Source organism: Ursus arctos, unplaced genomic scaffold (genome assembly GCF_023065955.2).
Source record: "Ursus arctos isolate Adak ecotype North America unplaced genomic scaffold, UrsArc2.0 scaffold_21, whole genome shotgun sequence".
NCBI classification, from domain to species: Eukaryota; Metazoa; Chordata; class Mammalia; order Carnivora; family Ursidae; genus Ursus; species Ursus arctos.
The window spans coordinates 26071857-26098672 of NW_026622886.1; the positions used below are offsets into that span (position 1 = coordinate 26071857).

Consider the following 26816-nt stretch of genomic DNA (forward strand, 5'->3'; position numbering starts at 1 on the left):
GCCCCACATCTGGCTCTACATTGGGTGTGGACCCTGCTTAAGGTTCTCTCTCTCCCTCTCCCCTTGTCCCTCCCCACTCACTCATTCTCACTCTAAAATAAAAAATAAAAATAAATGTATTTCATATCATGTATAATTGGTGCTTACAATAAACTTTTCTTTTGATAATTTTGTACTGAAACTTACAATTTACCATTTACGATTGTGCTGGTTTTTTCTTTTTTCAGAAGATTCCTAACTACAGTTGATACATGTTAGTACTAAATCTCTTTTTAGAAAATCTCATATTTGACAAAAGATATGCTCCAGAATGTCTCTGAAGAAATATCATAAGACAAATGAATAGTTGCCTACCAATTCCTTTTTCAGTAAAAGCTTTTGCTTTATTTCCAGTTAGTCACGGGAATCATCCCTCTGGGAAAATAAAGACATATAATAATGCTGAAAAGAATCATAAGATTTCAGAGGTGAAAAGACCTTGGAGACGGTTTAGTCTGAAGTCCTCATTTTGCAGATAAGGAAATTGAGGCCAGCTTGCACGTACGTGGATGGTTTAATGGCCTGGCCAGAATTAGAAGTACTGTCTGGTTCTCAGTCCAGTGCCTTTTTGATTATACTATGCTGTAGTCCTCTTCTTGACACCTCTGAAAGAGGTTCTCATAAAGTGTCTATGCATGACTCACAGTGTTTCTGATGGAAATACTTTCCCTGCAGAAAAATGCCTGCCAAGGATTCTGCTACTAAGAGCTCCCACTAGGCTAGGGGTCCCTAGACAGTACATTCTGCAAACTGTAATGAGCTACATAATGTGTCTATTCTCCAGTGACATGGAGGCTTCACAGTGTAGACTTTTTTTTTTTAATAAAGATTTTAAGCAAGCATCTTAAATGTCTAACCCTCTGCACTATGTCCCATGAGAGCCTAGAGCCAGTCACACTCAGCAATGTTATATGTTAGAACAATAGGAGGATGTTTCAAGATAGTTGGCCTTGTTTGTCCCAAGCCCTTTTTTTTTTTTTAATCATTCCTTTTATAAATCGGCATGATCTCTCTGACCCTTTCAGTAACTGAGCAATTGAGCAAGGTCTCAATGCAGAAAAGTTGCATCCGGGACAACAGTGCAAAATACTACTGAGATGTCACCCCTACTTCATTAATTCCTATAACAAATATTCTCCATACTGTGTTCAGGGGCTGTATTAGCCATTGCTCCCCAGTACTATCAGTTGTGCTAGATGAACGCCAGCTCTTGAATATTGCAGATACCTGGATTCATGGTGAATTTATAAATTTCTGTGGGCAAAAAACAGCTATCAAAATAAATGTAAAACTATAATAAATAGCATGTATAGGAGATGAAAATAAGGTCTGTAATTTCTATCCAATGACCACTCATCCCTGATTTGGATCACAGGCTCTAAAATTTAAACCACTTTGACTATGCTGCCTTCCTATCATTGTAAAAAGTCACCATGGCAACAAATCAATAACAATGAAAACCAATTTATTATTGTTCTTTAATGTCTATAGGTTACTAGAATGTGGTTTTGGAACATAACCCATCATCTAGAAAGTTTTCAAATATTTTCTATTCATATTTCATTATCCCTGCTTTCTTACCCACAATAACTACATCTATTTTCTCCAACATGGAGTACTAAAATTATATTATAGCACCCACTCCCTCTGTCCACATTCCTTTGAATAGCAGAGAAACAAGGGTGATTTCTACTCACATCAACTAAGTATCATTCACCTTTAACTTTTTTTCTTTATCTCAAGTTGAATGCCTAGAAAACATCTATACTATTTATAACCTTGATTTCACATACAATTTAAAAAAAAACAGATAGTTCCTTGCTGAGAGTATTTTGCCTATTTTAAAAATTAAATACTTTAATTTTGTTACCCAAGCATTTTTACAGTAATGGAAAACCATAATTGTGTTTTTAATCATACTCTCACTGGGAAGCTAGCTTTATGGGGCACCATATTTATTTGAATATGTTCTCCCCCTAGTTAATAAACCTTTTTCTTTTTCTTTAGACCTACTAATTTTGAGTAAAACATGTAATTCCAACCACCTACTACTATTACAGAAGTAGACATGAAATTCGGGTTGCAATGTCTTGATTCCAGTTGAACTCGTACATTTGAAGTGTGTGTGTGTGTCTGTGTGTGTCTGTGTGTGTGTATGTTCACTGACAAGTTTTTACAACCAGATTGAGCCATAGACAGGTGGGATAGTCCTTTAAACTCTTTCTCCTGCTGCTTTAATAGCACTTCATATATTTCTAAACATTTTTAAATGTTCTATTTGATCATTTACAACATGAAAATATGTTGCTTATTTTTCATGGTAATCAAAATAAAATAGAAAAGTCAAAAACATAAAGGAAAGTAAACAAGAACATAAGTGTGTGATAAAAGCCTGAGTCAGTTGCTAGGGGGTAAACTAACCCAAATAAATCACCTATAACAGTGAGCATAACTGCTTTCCCAATGAAAGAAAAGGAGTTGGATTGGATAAGGCAAAGCAGTAACAGTAGCTTTTAGCTAAAGAATATTTAGATATAGCAGGTGGCAAAAAGACCAAAAAAAAAGTCCAGCTAGGAGGATCGGAGAGTGGAGGGTAGAGAATTGCAGCCTACACTGCAGTAAGAGAGATGCCTGGTCGGCACAGCACCTGCCAAAACAGGGCTCAAACAGTGGCGTGGCAGTGTGGCAAGGTAAAGAAGCATCTGGAACGTTAGCGGAGTAGTCTTATCCAGGGCTCAAGCATTAGAGCTCTTTTCTAAGGCCGCCCAGTGTAACAGAGCATGGAAGGAAGAGCTTCGGAGACTTCTTTATGGGAATAGGGTAGGAAATCAACTAGAAAATAAAAAAGGAAAATGAAGAGAAGGAAAAATCGTGGGGAGAGAGGGAGAAAGCAAGCTGATGACTTGGCCATTCCATTCGGTGATCACATACCCAGAGTGACAAAGAGTTTAGAGCTGTGAACCTGATTTCAATGATCTCCATTTCACTTTGTTCTCAATGTTTACCCATTCCTAGTGTTTACAGATACAGAAATGTGATTGTAGTTTTAACATATATATAATCTTTATATATTTTACATAGATACACTATCCGTTTTTCCATATATTTTCATATATATATGTATATACACACACACTATATATATACAATATAAAACATATATACATATATATATACACACACAATAACATGTCTGGGGAAATGGATAATGTGTGTGTGTGTGTGTGTGTGTAGTTCACTCATACTGTAGTTTTCAGGTAAATTTCCAGGGAAATACCCATTTTTCTTGCTGCCTTTATATTCTAACCCTTCTTCTAAGCCACAACTTCCCATCAGGCAAGACAGTACTATAGAGCGATATTTAATGATGACCACCGGATGTCCTTAGGTAGTTTAAAGAGGAGATTGCTGCATGTACCTTTCTTTAGTCACAGTTTGACCTTTTTCTTTGGCTTTCATAGTTGAGCATTTCAAACTGCTACCTGAACTCTCAGCAAGTCTAGTATCATATCTTCACCTATGCCTTGTTAGTAGTGATACTAGGCAAAATTCTTAAATGGAGCAGTAGGAGAGATAATCTCTTAGGTTTTCATATTTACAAGAGTTACTAAGGTTGTTTTCTGTGTCCCTTTATTCCCTTGAGTAAATCCATCCTAGTCCCATTCATGTGAAAAAAAAATATTTATCAAGTGCCATCTCTATGCAACGATTTGACTGGATGCCTAATATACAAATGCCACTCCTGCCTGCTGGGGCTTTCTACCTGGCCATACACAATATTGACATGAATCTCCCCTTTCATCAAATATCAGTGTTTTTCCCCTTTTATTTTTCTTATTGAACTCCTTCTATCTAATGGGGTCTTGCTTCTGAATCCTGGTCTCCTGTAGACTAATTTAGAAAAGGAATAATTTACTAAAAATATGAATGAGTGAAAGTGTTTGCTTAAATTCCAAAAACAGCTCCTATACTTAAAAGTGGTAATAAAGTGGTATGTCGGATTTTTCTCAGGGTTTTGTAAACCTCACTCTGTGGGGGATGTGATGCTTACCTTTTAAAAAAATCCTTGCTTTGCTCCTATTACTGAGAGAATTACATACTATCTTTCAGATATGTAGAGGTGGAAAGAAGTTTGAGAAATAGTCCCCTTAGTAGTTCAGTGTGAAATCTTAATGTCAGATGGGAAATCATTTTCAGGAAGGCAACCTTTGGAGAAATGTTAAAAATCATGTCTTACTATTTTGCCAAAAGCAAGGTTGGTAGAATCAGGGTAAAAAAGTAAGGACAATAAGACAACCAGATGAAGACCCAGTGAATTGATAATACCCCATTCAGCTTCCTTTGGGTCCTCTTCAGTCTGCAGGGGAAAAATAAAAGAGCATGGATATTTCATCTAGAGTGCTTTGTCATTAAGTTAGTAGGTAAGAGGATTTATATTTTAAAAAAATAAATGCTAAATTAAACATTAAAATTAAAAGAACTAATGTTCATTACCAAGAACATTACCTGTTGTCTTCTACTGAATTGTATAATTTCTAGAATGAAGATGGAGATTTACACTGACCTCCACTATGAAATATGATTTGGAAGCGTGAACTGAATAGGTGTATACATTCTTCAGAAGCTGCAAAAACTAAGATATCTCTTCCCTTCATGGTTTTAGATGGAAACAGTAACAGAAATAGGAGCTCTGGAGTATCTGTTAAATTTTCATTTAAACAAATGTTTTATTCGGACAGTTTCTGAATGCACCTCTCAATGCACTAAAAAACAGCTTCTGAAAATGCATTTTCTAATCAACTAGACTTACCTAAATCTTAAGAACTTCATTAACGGAAGTACCTATTAAAAATACTTGTTTTTCCATGTCCATTACCGAATGGTATGTAATAATCAACAAGCACTTGGAGTCTGTACTTTGTGGAATAATCCAATTTTTTTTTAAAGAAGTCAGCATTGCAGTTTGAGTATATGAGTACTCCATGTGGATCTCTTAAGATTCTTCAGAGCCCTCAAAAACTGAATAATTGGCTGGATTTTTTTTATCCTTTCATATGCACTTGTTTAGAAGTATGCATTGCATAAAGGAATGGAAATGTAACTCCCCATCCTCTCCGATATTCCAATGCCATAATAGTATTAATGATGTGAAACTTCAGCTAGAGAAGAAAACTACCTCGATAAGGACCTAAGGAAGTAGATAAATGAGAAAAAAGGGAATAAATTTATTGGCACAGTATTCTCTCTTCCCAGTACAATTTCAGCTCTCCCGGTTAATATTTCTTTTATTTGATTAATTAGTATATGTAATTCTCTCCCTCTCAGTCTCCCTACTCATCTACCTACCTACCTATGTATCCATCTGCTCAATCCATCTATCTATCTACTCACCTATCCAAACATCTTTCCACCCTCCCTTTGCTTTGTTGCTTAAAATATATGAAGCAAGAACGAGGAGAGAATGCATATGTATAAATATGTATGGCTGTCTGTGTGTCTCTACCTATCCATCAGTCATAAGACTCACAGATATAAATATATGTAGAGTCACATTTTGTACACTCATAAACATATTTGGCCCTTTAATTTGTATTACTTGTTTATAATTATATCATTTTATCTTCCTCTTTCCTGTGGACAGCAACAAGAACAGATGTGTTGGTCTGACCTAGAATATTTAAAAGTATTGTAGGGAGGAAAAACAGATAATAAAAGAGGTGCAGGAATTTCTAGAAAAGTTCTGAGTGTCTTTGCTTCAGAAAGTCTTTTCTTAAAAATCAGTTTAGTAACATGAGTGCTTGGGTTATTGCAATAAAACTGAGAGTGTAGTAAAGTATCTAAGAGTAAGGCAAACACCATTTACTAGCTCTGTACTTTAGGCAAGTCACTTAATCCTTTTGTCCTCAGTTCTATTGTCTATAAAAGAGGGATTATAATGGCAAATCTTTCCTCAGTTCTATTGTCTATAAAAGAGGGATTATAATGGCAAATCTTTCATAGAGCTGTTGTGAGGACTGAATGTGCTAATATTTATAAAGAGCTTTGAACAACAGTTGCCATGAAATAAACACCCTATGCATTAGCTATTACTTATTGTCTGAATACCCTCATAGAAATGAAAGCTCATGAGAGCAAGAGATTTGCTTTTATGTTAATTGCTATTTCCAAGCACTAAGAATAGTGCCCAAAAGATTGAAGGTATTCAGCAAGTCTTGTTTTGAAGACACAGTATAGTGTCCTAGTTAAAAACAGTGATCATGAAGACAGATTCCCTGCCTCAAAATCTGGGCTAAATATTTATTAGCTATTTGACTTGTGCAATGTAGTTAACCCTGTTCTTTAGTCATTAGATCTGTAAAATGGAGATGTGATGGTTAACTTTGTGGGTCAGCTTGACAGAATCACAAGCTGCCCAGATGTTTAGCCAAACATTATTCCTGGATGTGTCTATGAGACTGTTTCCAGATGAGATTAGCATATGAATAGGTAGAGTGAATAAAGCAGATTGCTCTTTCCAATGCGGGTGGGCCTCATCCAATCTGTTGAGGGCCTGGGTAGAACAAAAATCAGAGAATTTGTTCACTCTGCCTGACAGTTTGAGCTGGAACATTAGTCTTCTCGTGTACTCAGACCAGGATTTATACCATTGGCTCTCCTGGCTCTTGGGCCTTTGGACTCAGAGTAAAACTACACCACCAGCTTTCTTGGTCTTCCAGTTTACAGATGGCTGATCATGGACATTCTAAAATTCCATAATTGCATGAGCCAGGGAGATACATATATTGAGAGGGGAGAGAAAGAGAGAGAGAGAGCTGTATACATAAATATAGTATATCTTTGGTTGGTGCTGTTTCTCTGGAGAGAAATTAATATAAGGTTAATGATAAAAAATCCCTAATTCATACAGTTATTGAGAAGCTTCAATGAATTAGTACCATATGTAACACCCTGGCACATAGTGCCATTGCTAATACATCACCTGATGCTAAGAGAAATCATTGACATGTAAATAGGATGTGCTCCCTAGAGCTGCACAACACAGCAGCACTCATGAGAGCTATATAAGTGTTAACTACTAATGCTACTGTTGATAACCAGAAGTAAAGTTAATAAATATTTTATGGCCTAAATGATCCTGTTATAAGCCAACTGTAAAGCATGTTTTATAAATTATTTACATAGCTGTATTATTCCTCAAAACACAGTTGGGGCTATCTCTATGAATGTTTTCTGCCTTGTTTGAGCCTCTGAATTTTGCTTTATAGCGCCTATTGATTTTTCCCTCTAAAAGAGATTGTCTTTTTTAGCTTTGACTTTCTTTTGGATCTATATTTTTCCCATGTCTGCATATTCCCATGATGCCTTGATACTTTCCTAACCTACAAAAGTTGAAAGCTTCTTGCTGTGGTATTTTCACGATGCATTCAATATGATTGAGTGCACTTTCCTACTGTCTTAGTGCTTTTTCATGTCATATGCTCCATTGCCTACCACTGCATATAAGAGTAATATTACTTTATAATTTTACCTTGGGTCTATCTGTATTATTACACAAGCTGTGAGCTTTTTCTTTAGATGCAGTTTAGAGTAAGTGGTAATATTCTACGTGGGTTATCTTGATTTCATCCTTATTTAGAAACACCAGCATTCTCTTGAATAAGCAAATTAGGTACATGTTTTCCCATGGGTTTTGGCAAAATAATGAATTTATTTCTTGGTCAATTTTTTAAAAAATTTTTTAATTAACTTGATTATTGGAACTCAGCACAGGGGTGCCTGGTTGGCTCAGCCCATTAAGCATCTGCCTTCGGCTCACGTCATGATCCCAGAGTCCTGGGATTGAGCCCTGAGTTGGGCTCCCTGCTCAGTGGGGAGTCTGTTTCTCCCTCTGCCCCTCTACCTGTTTGTGCTCTCTCTCTCAAATAAATAAATAAAATCTTTAAAAAAAAAAAAAAAGAACTCAGCACAAAACATGATCCTGAATCTGATTGTTTACAGACCTGGTAGAAGGTAAGCACTGTAGGTGTGTCCTGACAACTATACTTCTGTGTGTTCTAGTAATATTTTATTATTTCTCTAAAAACATCTTTAGTGATAAATACAGCTTGAAATCTCAGCTTATATGAAAAGATACAGACAGAGTTATAACTCTTAAAAACAATTGCCATCTGTGCAAATAAAGATTATTAAGGGAAATTTCACTACAAACTATCAACTTATACCAAAGTGAAATTTAGGGGAAAAAAACACATGTTGGTAATTATCTTGATTGAATCTATTCAAAAGGAAAAGATTGGTTGACTAGTTTTTTCCCTCATGTTGATTCATTCTCTCAACAAATATTTATTATATTTATTATTTGCCAGGTACTTGCAAACCATCAGAGAAGGAAAAAAATCCTATTCTTATAAAGTTTGCAATCTAGTTAAAGAGGACAAATAAAAAATAATTATATAGTATATTAGAAGGTGATAAATGGTAATAAAGAAAAATAGAATGGGACTTGAAGGGTATGAGAATGCCCATTTAGGGAGAGGAACTGGCCGTTTAATGGTTAGGATAGACTTTTTTGAGATGGTTATATTTGAACAGTGACTTGAGGGAGGGTTGGTGTTAGAGCCATATGGATATTTAAGAGAGGATATTTCAAAGAGAAAACTGGAACATCCAGTGCAGAGTTTCTACCTCAGAAACCTCACAGACAAATATGCACAGAACAGCAAAGAAGGTAGTGTGGCTGCGCCTGAAAGAAGAGGCAAGGAAGAGAGGATGAGGTCAAGGAAGGCGTCAGATCAGTGAGGGCCTTTTAGACCATTGTAACTGATATTTATCTCAAAAGAGTGAGAAAATATTATAATGATTCATGTAAAGCAATAGATTGGCTGATTTTCATTTTAATGAGGTTGATCTAGTCTAACTAGAATAGTTTGGGGGTAGGCAGTGAAGCAAGGTTGCAGGATTGAAAGAATGGAGGTGAGTTAAAACCATATTATTAGTTAAACCTATGTAGGAAATCATGGTAACTTGCACCAAAGTCATAACCATAGCTTTAGTGAGCCATGGTTAAATTATGGATGCATATTAAGGGTGGGGCTTATAAGATTTCCTGGTGAATTGGATATACGTTGTATGAAAGAGTTAAGAATGACTCTAATTGGCCTGGAGGAGTGAAAGGATAGAATAGACATTAACTGAGAATGAGAATATTATATAGATTTGTTTGCTCAACCTCCCATGGTCTACACTATTCATATCATCTTCAGTGCCATGTTATATGTGGAATGTTAGTATTGGAGACTTTGCTAGTACAGGTAATAAGTTTCAGAAAAATAAGCAAAATCTAAAACTCATGCATATACTTTGATGATTTTCTAGTTTGGAGTGCTATTAATGACCCAGTCACTTGTGAAAGGAACAGCATTGCTGGTGGATTCAGTATTTGAGAAGTAAATCTGTACTATCTCAACTTTGACTTGAACCAATATCTTCATAGAGAGGGTTGTCCTAATCAGGAGACAGAGAAGAGTTTTGTGGGGAGATGTTCATTAAAAGAATACTTGAGAATAAACAAGATAAGCGACAAAATCATATCTTTAACTCCTCAGAGAACTAAAGACACAAAACTAAGTAGCCAAATTCCAGGAAAAGATGAACCCTTCCCGGAATAAAAAAATCCCATGACTGTTTTTATCCTTAAGGGCACTGCAGTGGAAGGAAGCAATCTGCTTTAGACAGGAACAAGGAGAAATCAGCGTAATTGTTAACGAGTTATTAATGGTCTTGTGGTTTGGAGTGATGGTTAGAATTCCAAGGAGTCTCCAAAGGAGAGCCTCCATCACAAAGCAATTCTGTAGCATTCACAGAGGGGCTCTACCAAGTGCATGGGGCAGGAGAAAAGAACGAAGAGAACCTTACCCCATGGCCGACAGGCCTTTCATCTTTGCATTATTACAGCTGCCTTGGGGGCATGGCAGCCAAGTGGAGAAAGATCTTCAGAGGCACGGAAAGCTGGGATAGTAAAAAGATTGCTTCTATAACCCATAAAACACAGACACCCACCTCAACTACAGATTAGATTGGCTCAGGCCCTCACAGACAGACAGAGGGAAAAGCAGGCCTCTTCTCTCTCCGTGTGTGTGTGTGTGTGTGTGTGTGTGTGTGTGTGTGTGTGTATTTACTGGAGAAGATAAAACAAGTTATGCCTCCAGTAAATACTGGAGAAGATAAAACAAGTTATGCCTTATTTCAAAACTGCAAAATGAGAATGAATCCTTGGAGTCAGAAAATGCAGAAATTGAAAGCGAGGTTCAAAAGCTTCATCAGAATCTTAATGACTAAACTGTATTAAGAACTGAAAAAACAAACTAATTAACAACAATAAAAAAAAAATCTGTTCTCCCAGGAAACTAATTGTAGAGGAAAGAAATAGTTTGGAAAGAGGAATAATAATGTTGCAAAGCAGGGGCGCCTGGGTGGCACAGCAGTTAAGCGTCTGCCTTCGGCTCAGGGCGTGATCCCGGCGTTATGGGATCGAGCCCCACATCAGGCTCCTCCGCTATGAGCCTGCTTCTTCCTCTCCCACTCCTCCTGCTTGTGTTCCCTCTCTTGCTGGCTGTCTCTATCTCTGTTGAATAAATAAATAAAATCTTTAAAAAAAATAATGTTGCAAAGCAGAAATATGAACCATAACCTTGAAGAGTAGAATACCTACAAAAAAATATTGTACCAAAGCTTAAAAAAAGAAAAAAATTTGCTCCTTAAAAATCTGCATCATTGCCCCTGATAAGAAAATATATGATATGTGGTTGATAGCACAGGCTGGTCTGAAAAATTTCAAGGACTTAAGGAAAAGATCACACATAGCAGACCAAAATTAACTGAAGTGGATGTTACATTTCAATTTCAGAGAGGTAACACAATGTTTGTCATTTGGCAAAAGCCCTAGAGGACCAGGGAATCCTCTGAGTTAGTAGGGGACGTGTCCAGTGGAAAGGACTTGTAGATCCAGGATCTGTGTTCTCTGTTAACCAATTGGCACTTCCACTTCTGCTCCTGCTCTTGCTCTGCATGGCAAGAAACTTCACTCCTTTTTTTGCCTCTGATCATCAACCATGACCAGCAGGACTCATAATCTATTACATGCCTTCTGTCAATAGAACAGATGGCCCAGTATCCTTTAAAATGGAATCCAGTGGAAAGAATCTTTAGAGATGTAGTACACCTTTGTTAAATTTTCATTTGTGAAGTAGAGCCCTGGGGCGTCAAGTGACCAGCTGGGGTTCAACAAAAGACCAAAAAGGAACTGAAGTAAAGAAGTTTATTACTCAGAGGTCCTGGAGAAGATACACAGTATACCACTAGGGGCCACAATGGAAGTCAAGAAAGGGTGCAGAGGGTGCAGCAGGACCAGGGGACCATGCCTTTAGTAGGGTTTGTGGGTAGAATACTTTGGGGTTCCTGGGCTAAAGCCGAATTTGTCAATTCAAACAAAAAGAGTGGAGTTTTGGTAAGCTTTGCGGGGGTCTTATCAAAGTGGTGCACAAGGAGGAAAATCCTTGGAAGGTGCAGGTGACTCTATCACAAGGACTGTTGGGGTATCATAGCAGGAACTTACATTTGCTTGTGACTATGCAAGCTGTTATCTTGCCTTCGTCAGTAAGGTCATGCCTTACTGGAGAAGCTAGTGTCAGATCAAGTCCTTCGCAGTCGTTGGCCACACAAAATGATGGCTGAGGCAACAATATTATGGAATAGACTAGCTGAACACTCAACAAGATGCTTTTTGGCAATTTACGTCTTCACCATCTGTCTCTTTACTTGAAAGTAAAACAGCTGACCCTCCTTTCTTCCTCTATCCGCTTACCAAGTTGGAGGCCCATATAGGAATCGTACAGTGGGGGAAATTAATGAGAGGAGGACACGCTTCCTTCCTCAATCTTCCTCCAGGAAGCTTATGAAGTACTTCTCTCCCTGCTCCATTACTTTCTACAGAAAGACTTTCTTTGGCAACCCCATTCCCTAGTAGCATTGAGAAATGTCTGTCCTCCAAGAGGTTTCCTTGTCATCTTTCCAAACCCAGGATTTCACTTCTAAAGCCACTTCTCTGAAAGAAAAAGTGAGTCCTTTTTGGGCTGAATTCTTCAAATAAATATTCTGAAGATCCAGAATCTGAGCAAGAAATGCTTATCTCTTAACTTAAGAGAGGTCAATCTGTCTAAAGGCTTCCTTCTGTGTATCAAAATCTGATGGAGAGGACTTGAGCCACAAATCGGCCTGTCACATATCTTTTCTTAAATCATTTTGCATTCTCTTTCTTTTACTTTAACAACTATGAATTAGGAGATCATACATTTGCCTAATTCAAAACTTGATAGAATTTTAATTCTTAGGATAGAACTTTATCTTTAATGGTGATTTATTACAATTATATGAATGAACTATTTCCACTTTATTGGACTCTCTAGGTTGTATGAGTATGGTATTAAGATGTCATTAAACAACCAACAATGCACAAACTATAATGGGCATTTTGCATGAGTAGTTGAGCAACTGGATAGATTTTGAACTTTATAGGCCATTTCTGTTTCTTTACAATTTATAATTGTGAAAGTTGCTTGAACTTTACCTAAGTACTCTTTTATTTGTTTAAAGAAATAGATGAAAAGACATGGAACCTTTTGAAAACTGCTATAATGGAAAAGCAATTATTTATTCTCTTAGTGAAATGACTTAAAAGAGGTCAATCTGTCAAGAGGCTTGCCTCTGTGTATCAAAAACCTGATGGGGAGGCCTTGAGCCAGAAATAGGTCTGTCATATCCAGAGATCTCTGCTTCTTTTGGAAAAACTGAAACTGTAGGCCTCATTTCATTTTATATGTAATTAAATTATTCAAATCATATTTGCATGTTTCCCTCTCCACCTTCTTTGAGAACAAAGAAGGCATGTATCCATTCTCTTGCTTCTTGCTTTATTTCTGTTTCATTCTGTGTAAGGCCTCCAGCTCCAACTTCCCTGGTCAGTTTCAGTGTACTGATCTGCATCGTAAAGTAGCCAGTGTGAGATGATAAATTTTCAAGTCCTGTCAGGGGCTGCTGTACTGGGGCTCATAATACACAGAGACGGACAAGTGAGAGAAGCAAGAACCAAGGACATAGACCCTTCCAATTTTAGTTCATGTAATCAGTTTAAATTGAAGTTTCACACTGTGGCTTTGTGTCAAAAAAAAAAAAAGTAAACATTTATGATTACCACAGACTAGGTAGAGTAGCCTTTATCAACTCTACAGACCACATCAGATTGAGGCTTTAAATTTCCTATGTTTGCTCCGTACAGCATAGATGTATCTTTTAGGAGGGAGGGATGAGGTGGAATGGACTATCTACCTCTCACAAGAGAACAAGGGAGACAGGTGTTTCCAACCTGCAGAATGGAAACTGGAAAGCCTGTCTCAACCCAGCTCCTCAAGAAGATTATGGTTGCTTCTGAAGGGAGAAGAGATCAACAAAGGGGATGAACAAACATGTGAACAAAGAGATGAACAGACCACAAAGAAAGGGCTATGTGAACATCAGGAGATGTTCATTCTTCCAGGAAAATGGAACGCGGTAGCATATGAATTGAATAAAATGTTTGTGTGCAGTGTTACTGTTAAATCAAATAGTGTTCCTAGAAAGTGTGGATATATTTGTAAATGCTTTGTGTAAACTTAAGACTGTTCATTAATAAAGTTGAAATTGGAAAGAATGTGAAGGAAAAACTTGAAAACAAAATATGTTTTTACATCTAAAAGATAAAATATTTTAACTTTTATGCTTAAGCATGTTTTGTTAGAGTTGAATGAACTCTTGCATTTTTATTAAAATCGTGGTGAGACTACATAGAAAATGTCAGAGAGACATTTTTCTACATTATATATCATGAAGTAATTTTAAATCAAACCTAAAAAGGTATATTTTATGTTGCTTTGGGGAAGTTACCAAATTTCATGTGGTCTCCTTTCTAATATGAAAGATAATAAAGATAATATTAAAAGTTGTTGAAAATAAAAGTTGTTGATACACAACTAACATTGTAGTCAATGGTAAAAAGTTGGAAGCATTTCCTCTAAGATGAGGAAGAAGACAGGGATGCCCACTTTAACAAAGTATTGGAAGTTCTAGCCAGAGGAATTAGGGAATAAAAATAAATAAAAGGCATCCAAATTGGAAAGAAAGAGGTAAAACTGTTACTAAAATGCAGATAACATACTGTTGTATGTAGAAAACCCTAAAGACTCCATCAAAAAACTCCAAATTCAGTAAAGTTGCATGATACAAAATCAGTACACAAAAATCTCCTGTGTTTATAAGCACTAATAATGAGCTCTCAGAGGGAGAAGTAGAGAAAACAATATCATCTACACTTGCATCAAAAAGAATACAATATCCAGGCACTCTGGTGGCTCAGTCAGTTTAGCACAAGACTCTTGATTTCAGCTCAGGTCATGATTTCAGGGTCGTGAAATCAAGCCCTGCATGGGGCTCCATGCTCAGTGCAGAGTCTGCCTGAGATCACTCTCTCCCTCTCGCTCTGCCCCTCCCACCCCACCCCGGCCTGTGCTCTCTTTCTCTTTAAGTAAATAAAATCTTCTTTTAAAAAAGAATAAAATATCTAGGCACAAATTTAACCAAGGAGATTAAAGACCTGTACACTGAAAACAATAAGACAGTGATAAAAGAAATTGAAGAAGACACAAATAAATGGAAAGTATTCCATGCTCATGGATTGGAAGAATCAATATTGTCAAAATGTCCATATAGCAAAGCAATCTACAGATTCAGTGCAATCCTTATCAAAATTCCAATGGCATTTTCCAAAGAAGTAGGACAAATAATCCTAAAATTTGCATGAAACTACAAACAACCCTGAATAGCCAAACCAATCCTGAGAAAGAAGAACAAAGCTAGAGGCTTCATGCTCTCTGATTTCAAACTTGAATACAAAGGTATAATAATTAAAACACTATGGTATTGGCATAAATATAGACAGGTTAATGGAACAGAATAGATTCCAGAAATAAACCCATGCATATATGATCAATTAATTCATGACAAAGGATCTGAGAATACACAAGGGAGAAAGGACAGTTTCTTCAATAAACTGTGTAGAAAAACCCGACAGCCAAATATGAAAAAAAGAAACTGACCTCTATCTTACACCCAGACAATAATATACTTAAAACATTTTACAGGGGCACCTGGGTGGCTCAGTCGTTAAGCATCTGCCTTGGGCTCAGGGCGTGATTCCAGGTTTCCGGGATCAAGCCCTGCATCGGGCTCCCTGCTCTGCTGGGAGCCTGCTTCCTCCTCTCCCACTCCCCCTGCTTGTGTTCCCTCTCTCGCTGGCTGTCTTCCTCTCAATGTCAAATAAATAAATAAAATCTTTAAAATAAATAAATAAATAAAACATTTTACAGAATTAAGACAGTATAAAATTTAAAGAATAATTGAGTTGTAAAAAAAGTGAAGTATAATTGAATATTATGTAAACTACTGGGGAAAATATTTCTCATTATGAGTAGACCACGAAGTTTATTTTTCTTACTGAAAGAGGTTATGAGAAGAATTTGAACATTTTATTGGGCATGAAACAAAAATTTTTCAGATTTTGGAGGGACTTATACTATTTACACAAACCACTAAAAGGAATGGTCAGAGAGGGAGCTTTCATCTTTTGGATAGGGCTTTTTAGCGTGATTATACTGTTTTTCTAGCAGATTTATTATAGCATTTATGTGTCAATTATTTTGAAGGAATATTACAACTGGGGGATAATTTAGATCCCAAAATCCTATTAATGGCTAAAATATATAGATATAAAAATACTCACTGTTCTTTAAATGTATATTTTCATTTACAGCTTCTTTTCTCTTATAAAAAAAATCTAAGCAAAGGTTTAGTTAACAACTAAGCAAAGTGAGGCAATGTAGGTTAAAATCTAGATTTCAGAAGTCCTTACATTTAAGTAAATCTATAGCAATCTATTATTTAAAATGTCCAGAAAGAATTGCCAAATCAAAAATACTTCCTCAAATAGCAGTGCATAGAATTCAAAATTGTGTCTGCTGGAAAAATCTTTATTGCCTTAAAATGTTTTTTTGAATAGCTCCAATTAGTGAGAGAATGCCATATTAATTCATTACATTTTTCACTTGGCAATTATTGAATGTCTATGATGTTCCAAACATATAAATGATATGATTTCTGCCCTTGAGTTCACAGCATTAGGAAGATAGACATTCACAGAAAGTCTGCAGTAAGATGCAAACTCCTTTCATTGTAGTCTCAAGAAGAGAGTGACCAGCATCACTGCAGGACTTACAGACCTTCTAACAGAGTGGCACTTGATCAGAGTTTTGTCTAGGAAAATGGAATATATGTTCAAAAGCACTGAAGCACGAAGAAGTTCACATGAAATGTGTTTGAAAATGGCAGATAGATATTTCAATGTGGCTGAGGCATGGACTTCTTGGTGGGAGTAAAATATGTAGCTAAGAAATTTATTTAACCAAATAGACAATGAGAAACTAATAAAGGGATCCAAGTCAAGAGCGATCTGACCAGATTTGCATTTTCAGACTTTATTTTGGCAATAGGCTACCACTTTCACTTATCTAATTGGCCTGAAGGGACAATAGACATCACTTAAATAGGGATATACTGAAAAGCCAAAAGGGTAGCTAGTGTGAGAAGTGGAGTATTACTCGGAGCCTGGATGCTTGGAGTAGAAAAGAAAGCTCCCAAAATTATAACGAGAAAATGCAGGAAATGTCTGCCCGTAATTCATGACCTTTCTTCAAGGTCATTGTTATATGCCATTGTGTCACAAAACAGTAGTTTCAGATGTTACTCCCCCTCTCTCCACCCAGGCTCCACAATGAACTCCGTGCCCTTCTCCTGGGCTTGACTATATGGTTCCTCTTTGTAATTTGTGAATTTAACATTCCAGGTTTTTCAGTAGTAATGAAAAGACTATGAATGTCCACATTGTCTTGTAATTTTTTTTTTAATTCAAACTTTAAATGCTTTAAGGCTGATAGACGAAAAAAAATCAATAGGGGGAATATGCCTAGCCAAGTCCCCAGTTTTCAAACTTCTTTCTAACGTTTAAAAAGTTCCACTGATCTTTGAATGAAGTGTAGCTATTGAGAAATGATTTAAAAAAAAAAAAAAAACCAAGAAAAAGGAATCAACAAGCAAACAAATGAACAACAAAAAACAAAAAACAAAAAAAGCTTAGTAAAATATGACCCTTAAGAATAAAAAGCCATGCATTAATGCAGGTAATAGAAATTGCAAAGAAAAAAAGTGAATAGATTTAAAAACTAAATCTAGATGATTGATGTTTTGAATAGAAAAAGAAGAATGTGGAAATTACCGATGACTTATATCTACACAAAAGCCACAAAATAATCTTTATGGATATGAGCAAAAACAATTAGTGAAAGAGTTTACGTAGTTTCAGAGATATATTATTATGGAATCATCAAGTTCAGAGATTTTCAAGTCTAGGGAGTATAAAGAACAATCTTTTATATATATATAAATGATATAAATTTAATTAATATGATATTAGCTTTAAAGAAAACTACTTTGATTTTAAAGTCAAGGAAGTCCAGAAAATTTTCCCAATCAGCATCTTGTATTTGGTTATTTAACTTTTAGTTGTTATATTACTGTTTTAAATAGATTATTCATTTCACATACTGCATACTGCATATTTTTTTGTTAAAATAATTTGTTTTTACAAACGGACATCAAATTTAACTAAGATGGCTATAGCTTATGGCTGATGAGTTATTGGCAAAACAAAGACTTAACCGAGTACTAAATTAGTTAAAATTATTCAAAAGTCGTTTGTAGATACTCTCTAGCTGGGTAAAATTGTGACTAGTTGTTACCCATCAATAGATTTGTTCTACCAGTAGTTTCAACAAATAATTTTTTCCCTTTAAAATTATTTCAAGCACACTTTTTTATTTTGATTTCTCTAAAACTTACTCTACTCCACTTCCATTGGTAGAGTCTGGATGAGGATGCCAAGGAGTTGGGCAAACAAATTGGGGAAAAGGGGAATGAGAAAAGAACTGATATTTAGAGAAGAGAGAATAAAGATATCAAAAGATGTTTAAATCGCAAGGAGAGGTCAAATAAAAACAAGATACCAGCTGGAGTTTGAGAAAGAAACATTCTCATATAGGTCTGGCAATATTATATTAGTGTGAGTGTTGAATATAAATCCTTTCAGTTCATGGGAATCGTGTGTGTTCCTACTATAAAAACTAAACAAACCAATGAGAGAAGTAGGCTCTTAAGACAAGGGTGTTATTCTCTTGTTGGTCATTCTAAGCTGTATCATCCCTAATAACACCTTTTATGATTTGTGGTTTATATCCTTTTGATTCCAATGTATTTACTCATATAGTTTTCTTTATCAGGAATGTCCCTTCATGGGGTGCCTGGGTGGCTCAGTCCGTTGAGTGTCTACCTTCAACTCAGGTTATGATCCTATGGTCCTGGGATCTAGTCCCACATTGGGCTCCCTGCTCAGCGGGGAGTCTGCTCTCCCTCTCCTTCTGCCCCTCCCCCCTGCTCATGCTCTCTCTCTCAAATAAATAAATTTTTAAAAATCTTAAAAAAAAGAATGTCCTTCATTTCTGTGTACCTGATACCTATTTATAATTATACCCAATATGTTTTTGTCTCTAATAATTCACATTTTATATAATTTTTATGCATATACTTTATCCCTCAACTAGATGGTCAATTCTTTGAGCCCCAGAAATTAATCTTGAACTAATTAGTATCAACTTATTTCTAACATAGCACTTTATGTAAATTTATAATCTGTGGCTGCAGTTTGAATAAATCATTACTCTCGCCGAAAACATTACTGAGGATTATTATGTAAGACATGCTAGTAGGCACTGATGAAAATGAAAAATATGCAAATCTTTTAACAAAAACTTACTGAACACCTATTGCCTGCCAACAGTGTACAAGACACTGGGGATACCATTGTGCACCAAAATGAGCAGGGTCTGATTTTTATTCTAAGAGATCAAAAAGATGTTAAATAATCATACTAGTTAATACGTAATTAGAAATTGAGGTAAGAGCTCTGAAGAAAAGAAACACAGTTGTTTCATGTAGTTTTGAATTCTATATTTTTGAGCAAAGGAAAATACTCATTCAAAACCAGGAGATTTTGGGGGCGCCTGGGTGGCACAGAGGTTGGGCGTTTGCCTTCGGCTCAGGGCGTGATCCCAGCGTTCTGGGATCGAGCCCCACATCAGGCTCTTCCGCTATGAGCCTGCTTCTTCCTCTCCCACTACCCCTGCTTGTGTTCCCTCTCTCGCTGGCTGTCCCTCTCTCTGTCGAATAAATAAATAAAATCTTTAAAAAAAAAAAAAAACAGGAGATTTTTGTTTGTTTGCTTGCTTGTTTGTTTTTTCTCCCAATTTTACACTAAATGCATTTCTTTAGAAATTATCTTTTCAACCCCATGAGAGAACCATACTCACTTCCTGTGAATCCAGATGACCCTGTGATCTAAGTGGACCTAACAGGCAGATACCCAATGTGTTTTTAACTGTGACAGGGTGTCCTGGACCTTCCTTCTCTGTTTTACTTTTCTGTAGATGCAGACAGCCCAGGAAGTACTCAGCTCCACTGTCATGGATGAGCCTTCCCGGCATCCTTAGCTCAGCTGAGGCAAGCCACAGCCGACCAAGAGGCAAAACATGCCGCCTTTCAGTTCAAAGTGCTCAAAGATCATCAGTTTGCCATTTGGTCATCTCATCTATAAGGGAGGCAATTTTCACGATTGGGCAAATGAATTCCCAATGTTGTAGGCACCAAACTTTCTTGTAAACGTTTAAGTTACGATAACAACAAAAAAGACACAGTAACTAATCATTTCCTTTAGAAGTCAGCTTAAACACGTGGGCTTTCACCTGTGCCGGCCAAAGTATGCTGGCCCAGCGCTGACAACTCTTTGTAGTTCCCAAAGATCTTTCCCTTTGCTTGGCTGACTCTGCAAGTCCGGGAAAGTGCAGCCAGACTCGAGTAAAGAAATAAAGCGAACACTTTGCTTCCTCCTACCTTTGCTGCCGTTTGCATTTTGCCACCCGGCTTAGCGGGTTAGAGGGACGAAATCTATTACTCGGCAGGCAGTGCTTGCACAAATGAAAGATAAATTTTTCTTCTAGATAGGACAGATCAGTGAGACTCATAAAATATTAATGATGAAAGCTTTGGGAATTCGATATATCCCTGACCATAGGTTTCTCTTGACAGGGAAGCTCAGTCACTTTAACCCATTTTTTTTTTTCTGTAAGAACCCCATCAAGAATGATATGAAGGGAAAAGAATACATGATTTAAGATTCAGATGAGCACAGATTTTTTTGAGAAAGGTAATTTTTCTGTCTTTCGTTTTCTCTCATGTTTTGTGTTCCTTATCTGCTGTAAATTTCACTGAAGGAGGTAGTGCGGTTGATTTGATTTTGAAGCTGCTCCCGTGCTCATGAAGACAATTGCTTGGGAATAATACTAAAAGTACATGTTTATTATCATTATTTAACATACAGTATAGTAATACCTGATATGTATGCGACTGAAGTAATTTATTGATCCAGAAATAAGGGATGTGTTGAATGTGTATTCAAATAGATATCATTAACAAAGGACTTTGTATTTTTCAGAATATAGTCAACGTACAGATATTTTTCATCTGCCGAGATTTTGTTATCCTTCCGTTACCATTATAAATTTCTATTGTTTTTAGGGTTACTATCTCTTTGTACAATGCTTAGTCAATTAGCATTACCTTGAGATTTTTCCAACATATGTTTTCACTTTACACAGAAACAAAGTTTGCATTTACAAAATTTAAAGATGATAGAAATTTATCATTATTAGGACAACCTGAATAATTATATATTTATAATTGCATACTTATATATTGTATATTTAAATATCTATAATATTAAATATTTGAATATTTGAAGCTTGGATATTGGAAATTGTTGAAAATAATAAAATGATTCCATCAACTATTTTTTTAATTCTTTGAAATTTCTTTGCTAACATAATGATTTGTAACATGATTCAAAATATTTAATTACATTAAAGAACAGAAGTATATAAAATTAGCTATTGTTCATAATAATGCTTCAGAAAGAAGATAATTACCCCAAAATGGAAGTAAATACAACTAAATCATATATATTATAATTTAAGTTAACTGAAAATGCCACCTAGTATATTAACTATCAAATAGGATAAATTCTTATAATAACAATCTTATTTTTATGTCAAAATAGTATTTATAAAAAGAAAATGTATGACTTAATACAATCAGAGAAAATTATCTTTGCTTAATTACCTTTCACCTAATTGAATATCTTGTTTCATGTACAGGTACACCTCAGTATATATAAGCAATTACCAGCCAAATGTAATCTGTATAAGCCACTAATGAGCCCAGATCTTGCACTTTTAGTGTATGTTTAAGTTTCCAGTTGGTGATATGCATACAAGGATAAACCAGCACATTCCAATGTTAATCAGCCTTTCAGAAAATTCATCAACTTACTGTAAAAAAAATTAGGTCTGTTAAAACCTATCTTGAAATATAAGGTCATATCACAGTAAGTGGACAGTCAGAAGGCATAGTTCATTCGAAGACATTATCAGACATCCTGGTCTTGAAGGATGTTATAAAATTCTAAAACCAGTACAGCTCTTTCATGATTGCCTTATCATCTGATTACCACTTCTAGTGTCTGGACTCCCTCCATCAATGTGTTCCATCCATAAGTTTAAAAACATAAAGTCCATAGTCTAAATGCACTGCTGTAGCCAAGAACCAAATGCTTGCTAGAATTCGACATACTGTTATTATAGCCTTCTGCAGACCAAATTTCTTGGAATCTAGAGTGAGGCTCTTTAAATACTACCTTCTTTCTGCCCAGCCCTAACAATTGAGGGGCAATACTTCCGTATTGAGAAATGAGTTTATTTCAAATAAGAATCTCAAGAAGACTACTACCATTTTAAAAGATCAATCTCCAATCGCAGCTAGTCTTGCCATATTTGGAAGCTACAGAATTAAAAATGGAGGAAAACTTACAGAAATCCCAGTGAGGGTGAGGGTGTTGACCACAGCAGCTGACCACAGCACATCTAAATAGAGGTGGAGAAAGCTGATGGAGATATCAGGGGAGACAGAGAAACTTATGCTTTAAGAGCATAAGAATTTTCAAACTCCAGAAAATAACATTACTGTCTCCTTGGAAGTATCTAAATAGAAGCACTGATTTTTTTTAAATATAAATAGTACTTTTAAGTATAGTCAAAAAAAGTAATGCAAAATAACAACACATTTATTCCTCAAATTATCTTTGCTCAAAGAATACCCATGTGACTTTAAAGACAATTATCTTTAGAGACTTTTCTCCATGTACTCATTTTCTTATAGTTTTCTTCTGAATATCCTTGTTACGTGGCCTGGCAGACTTGCTGTAGTAATCTGTGTTCCAGGCAATGAATTTATAATTTTGTAGCAGAAACAATCTCTTGAATGTTGTAAGTCTTTATATATGATGGGAAAATCAGTAACATAGACGTTTGTAACAAGCTAGCCTGTGTACTTTTTAGGTGAAGGAACGCTAGGTAATATGGACTGAAGTTACTTCCAAAGGGCAAATAATCCTCTGCTTAAATGGAATATTATAAAATATAACTAATTTATTTACTACCGTGAAAAAAAAATCAAGAATAATGTTAAAAGATAAATAAATGTATGTATCTTTATATTATATAATATATACTTCAAACATTTGATGATTTTTTAAAATAATTTTACTTAATATAAAGGGATATTCTATGATATACATATATGAAATGTTAAAATATGTGTATTTTCTGTCAGTTTGGAAAATTTAATAAATATGAACATAATGAAACTGCATGGGAAATAGCAAATTGTCTAGAATATTTTTTATTTTATTTTTACTAATAATAAACTGGAGGATTGTATTAGTAATACTGGACTTTCTTTTTTCCAGTGTATCAACATTTTCTGTACAGGACAGATTATGACAGCTGCTTTCTTAAGGTGAGATTGGGTATCTGTCATTCACAGTAGAATTCAGAGGAGTACAAATCATATATATATTGTCAAAGATATTTCATAAAGTCAAATCATTTTGGGTAGCTACTCATGCCTAAATTGAAGATATTTGCTCATTAATTTTAAGCAATTTGTTTTTTCAATACTACTACTTTCACAGTAAACCCGAGAGGATGTTTATTGGAAATTTCTGAGTTTATCAAAGCATGCAGCTTGATGTTTTGATTTAAACTTGGAAATATATTGCTACTTGAAGAAAAAACAGATCATAGAACAAAATTAAAATATCCTAATACAACTAATACTATTAAGGTATCTTCCAGAGTGTGTATACACACATACATGGGCACACACACAGGCATGTTAGTATCTTTAACTCCCTCCCAGAAAACAAGTATATTTGAATATTTTAATTCTCATGAGTCATCCAGATTTTTGTGTTAAACGTTGTATGTATTTTTGCTCTATTACTTTAAAAGTTGAAATTATTATTATTGTATTATAAATTAATATTATGTCATATTTACTCACGTATTTATCACTTATTTTGCACCGTCCCTTCTTATCAGAACTTTATTTCTCTGCTTGAAGTATGTTCTTTAGATTTTCCTTTAGTGAACGAAATTCAGGTTATTTTCTTTTTTTTTTTTTTTTTTGGTCTGAAAATATTTGCATTTTGCTCTCATTCTAGAAAATTAATATCCCTGGAGGGTGAGTCTAGATTGTCAGTAATTTTTCTGACACTATTTAAGATTTTATCCCATTGTTTTCTGGATTCTATTAGTGGAAAGTCGATGTCTCCCTCATTGCCATACCGGGGTGTGTAATGTGCTATTTTTCCTTGGCTACTTTTAAAATCTTCTCTTGATCTTTCGTGGTCTGAAGCTAGTTATGATGTGTCTAGATACAGTTTTTTTTAAAAAAATATTTTATTTATTTGAGAGAAAGAGAGCAAGAGAAGAAGGACAAGCAGACTCCCCACTGAGTGGGGAGCCCAACACAGGGCATGATACCAGGACCCTGAGATCATGACCTGACCTGAAGTCAGATGCTTAACCCACTGAGCCACCCAGGTGCCCCGGTACAATTTTTTTTTTTTTATATCACACTTTAGATTTATTGGCCTTCCTGAACTCGAGAATAGATGTTTTTCAGCCATTCTGAATCTACTCAGTCATTATCTCCTTTAATGGGGCCTCTTCCATTTTTCTCTATCTTTTATGTCCATTAATTGTTTTTCAAATCATCTCACAGTTTCTTAATGCCATATTCTTTGAATCTTATATCCTGTTCATGGCAATAATCTGCATTTGTGACTCATTTCATATTAATCTTTTTATTCTTTTAATTTTTATAACCTTGGTGTTAATAAATTCCTTTAGAGTGTTTTACAGATTTAAGTCTCTTCTTTCCTTTGCTAATGTTCAAGCCAAACCTCTAATTTTGTGATTCTGATTGTACTCTGTGTTGTTTCTGCTTGTTTTCAGTTATGAAATTCTATTTTACTTATGTGGTTTTGTTTTTGAGTACGATCTCACACATGTGGAATATTATCAATGGGAATTCTTTGAGGCTAGATGTGGAGCTCCATTCTTAGAGTACTTCCTTTTACCAATCTCCAGCAGGGGGCAAGGAGGTTATCCACCCAGGACCACATTTAAGCTAAATGCTCTGCTTTAGGGTTTCAATCCAACAAATAGCATGGATTCACATTTCAGACCTGTGATGAGGACTACCTAGTTATGAATTCTTTTTTTTCCCCCTCAAGCCAGCACTAAGGATAAGATTTCCTTTCAGAATCACTCTCCATGAGGTTTATTTCTCATTTTAGGGGAAAAAGGGGCTTCAATTATGCTTTCCACTCTGTTCCTCATGAAGCAGTCAAAGGGGAAACTCAAGCTGTCTAAGAATTGCTAGAAGTTCTTATATTGGAAGCTGGCTTTGGAGATTACTTACCTCTCAGGGTTTCTGCTTTTACCTTTATATTAGTCTCTGCAGATATATTTTTTTTCATGATCAAAGATTCTTAAAAAGTATATACATATGTGTTCTACATAATTTTATTTTAATTGTATTTATCTTTTCATCAGAATTTTACTCTGGCTGTAGAGATCCAATATACTGGCTTGAAGCAGAAAGTCAAGTGTTGTGGTTCTATAGAAATGCTAATACTTAATTCTTTACACTTTGCAGAGTGTAAAAGGTGTTATTTAGCAGGAAAAAAAATCTGCTAAAACTTTAATGCAAACTAATTTCTGACCTAGTCTTCAACCTTTCCCTTCCATATTCTGATATGCTTCTGTTATTTCTTTCTCTTTTCTGAAGCAAGGACTTTATCACATTAATCTCGCTAAATTATTTAAGTCCTGTCAGCAGGGAAAATGAGTATGGTTTTTGTTTGATTCTGCCTTTGTAGAAAATAAAAAAGCATAATTTGTGTCCCTCTTCTAATCTTTTAGACTCTTACAATGCACAATATTAATTTTATAGCCTTTGAGATTTTTGTAATTATCATTAATGCTTACTGTTTAACCAAGTGGGCAATTCATAAAATGCCCATTCAGGCTCTCTAATGAAGTTACCCATATGGTAGTTGGAAAAGGGAGCTAAAAATGGCAACACATGTACACAAATCTTTTATTCTCTTTATTTACAGGAAAGATGTGTATATAAAGCAGCTGTTGGTGACACTTTCTGGTGTAAACATTTCAAAAATTTCTGTTTCCTACCTTTGGAGGCTGGCATTTTCATACTGGTTTAAATCAGCCAGATTTATTTGTAGAAAATAGCATTATAATGTTTATGTGTTAAGTTTTTTTAAATAAGATTTTTTTTTACTTTAAACTATACCACATGCTCTTTTCCTGTTTGTTTGTTTAAAAAAAAAAAAAAAGATGTGAAAATGCCATTACAAAAACATTTAGTTTATAACAGGCTGTCTGTTGAGGGAGGGAGGAAAAGATTTTCAAACCAAATTTCATTCCATCAGTGCTGAGTTCATTTTCATAAGCCGTTTTATTTTTTTCAATTTTTATTTTTACGATGGTGCCCAGTAACAATTAGAATTCACAGTAATTGGTGTCTTCCCAAATATTTATAGCATATGTGGTTCATTTTTCCCTTTAATAAATTGAGGGGTAGGGCTCCTTAATTACATTTCCTACTTCCTGCATTTCCACTACCCCAGCTTCCTGTGGCTAAGCCAAAGAGTTAATAACGATGTACAAAGCAGAAGAAGCCATGCTCTTCAAATACAGTGTGATTAGCCAGCTTCATGTGAGATATTTTAGTGAGCTGTCGTGCATTGTAGTATGAAATATCTTCATAATTCTTTCATCACAGCAGATATGTGATCCCATATTAACTGTTATTTCTGATAAATATGGGCTCCTCAGGAGCTGAGTAGTCATCTTCTTGCTTTCGATTTTATTTCTTCACATAACATTAGAATAGTGAGACATTTTCAGGTCAAAATATCCTAATTTTGATCTTAGGATAATAAAATTTATGAGCAACTTCACCTTCCCAGGTGCATCATTATCACAACTCCAGTGAAATTCTTCAACCTTCAACCTCAAGCTAAATTGGGAACAAAACCTTAT

The 26816-nt window shown here is 35.4% G+C and overlaps 1 long non-coding RNA gene across 1 annotated transcript in view; it reads left to right on the forward strand.

Moving 5' to 3' along the window:
- The window catches only part of LOC130544502 (uncharacterized), a 575127-nt gene extending 551933 nt beyond the window's left edge, over positions 1–23194 (forward strand). Inside the window, exon 4 of the long non-coding RNA XR_008960817.1 lies at positions 23150–23194. This is a non-coding gene — a long non-coding RNA (uncharacterized LOC130544502). The remainder of the gene's footprint in view (positions 1–23149) is intronic.
- Positions 23195–26816: the final 3622 nt, after the last annotated feature.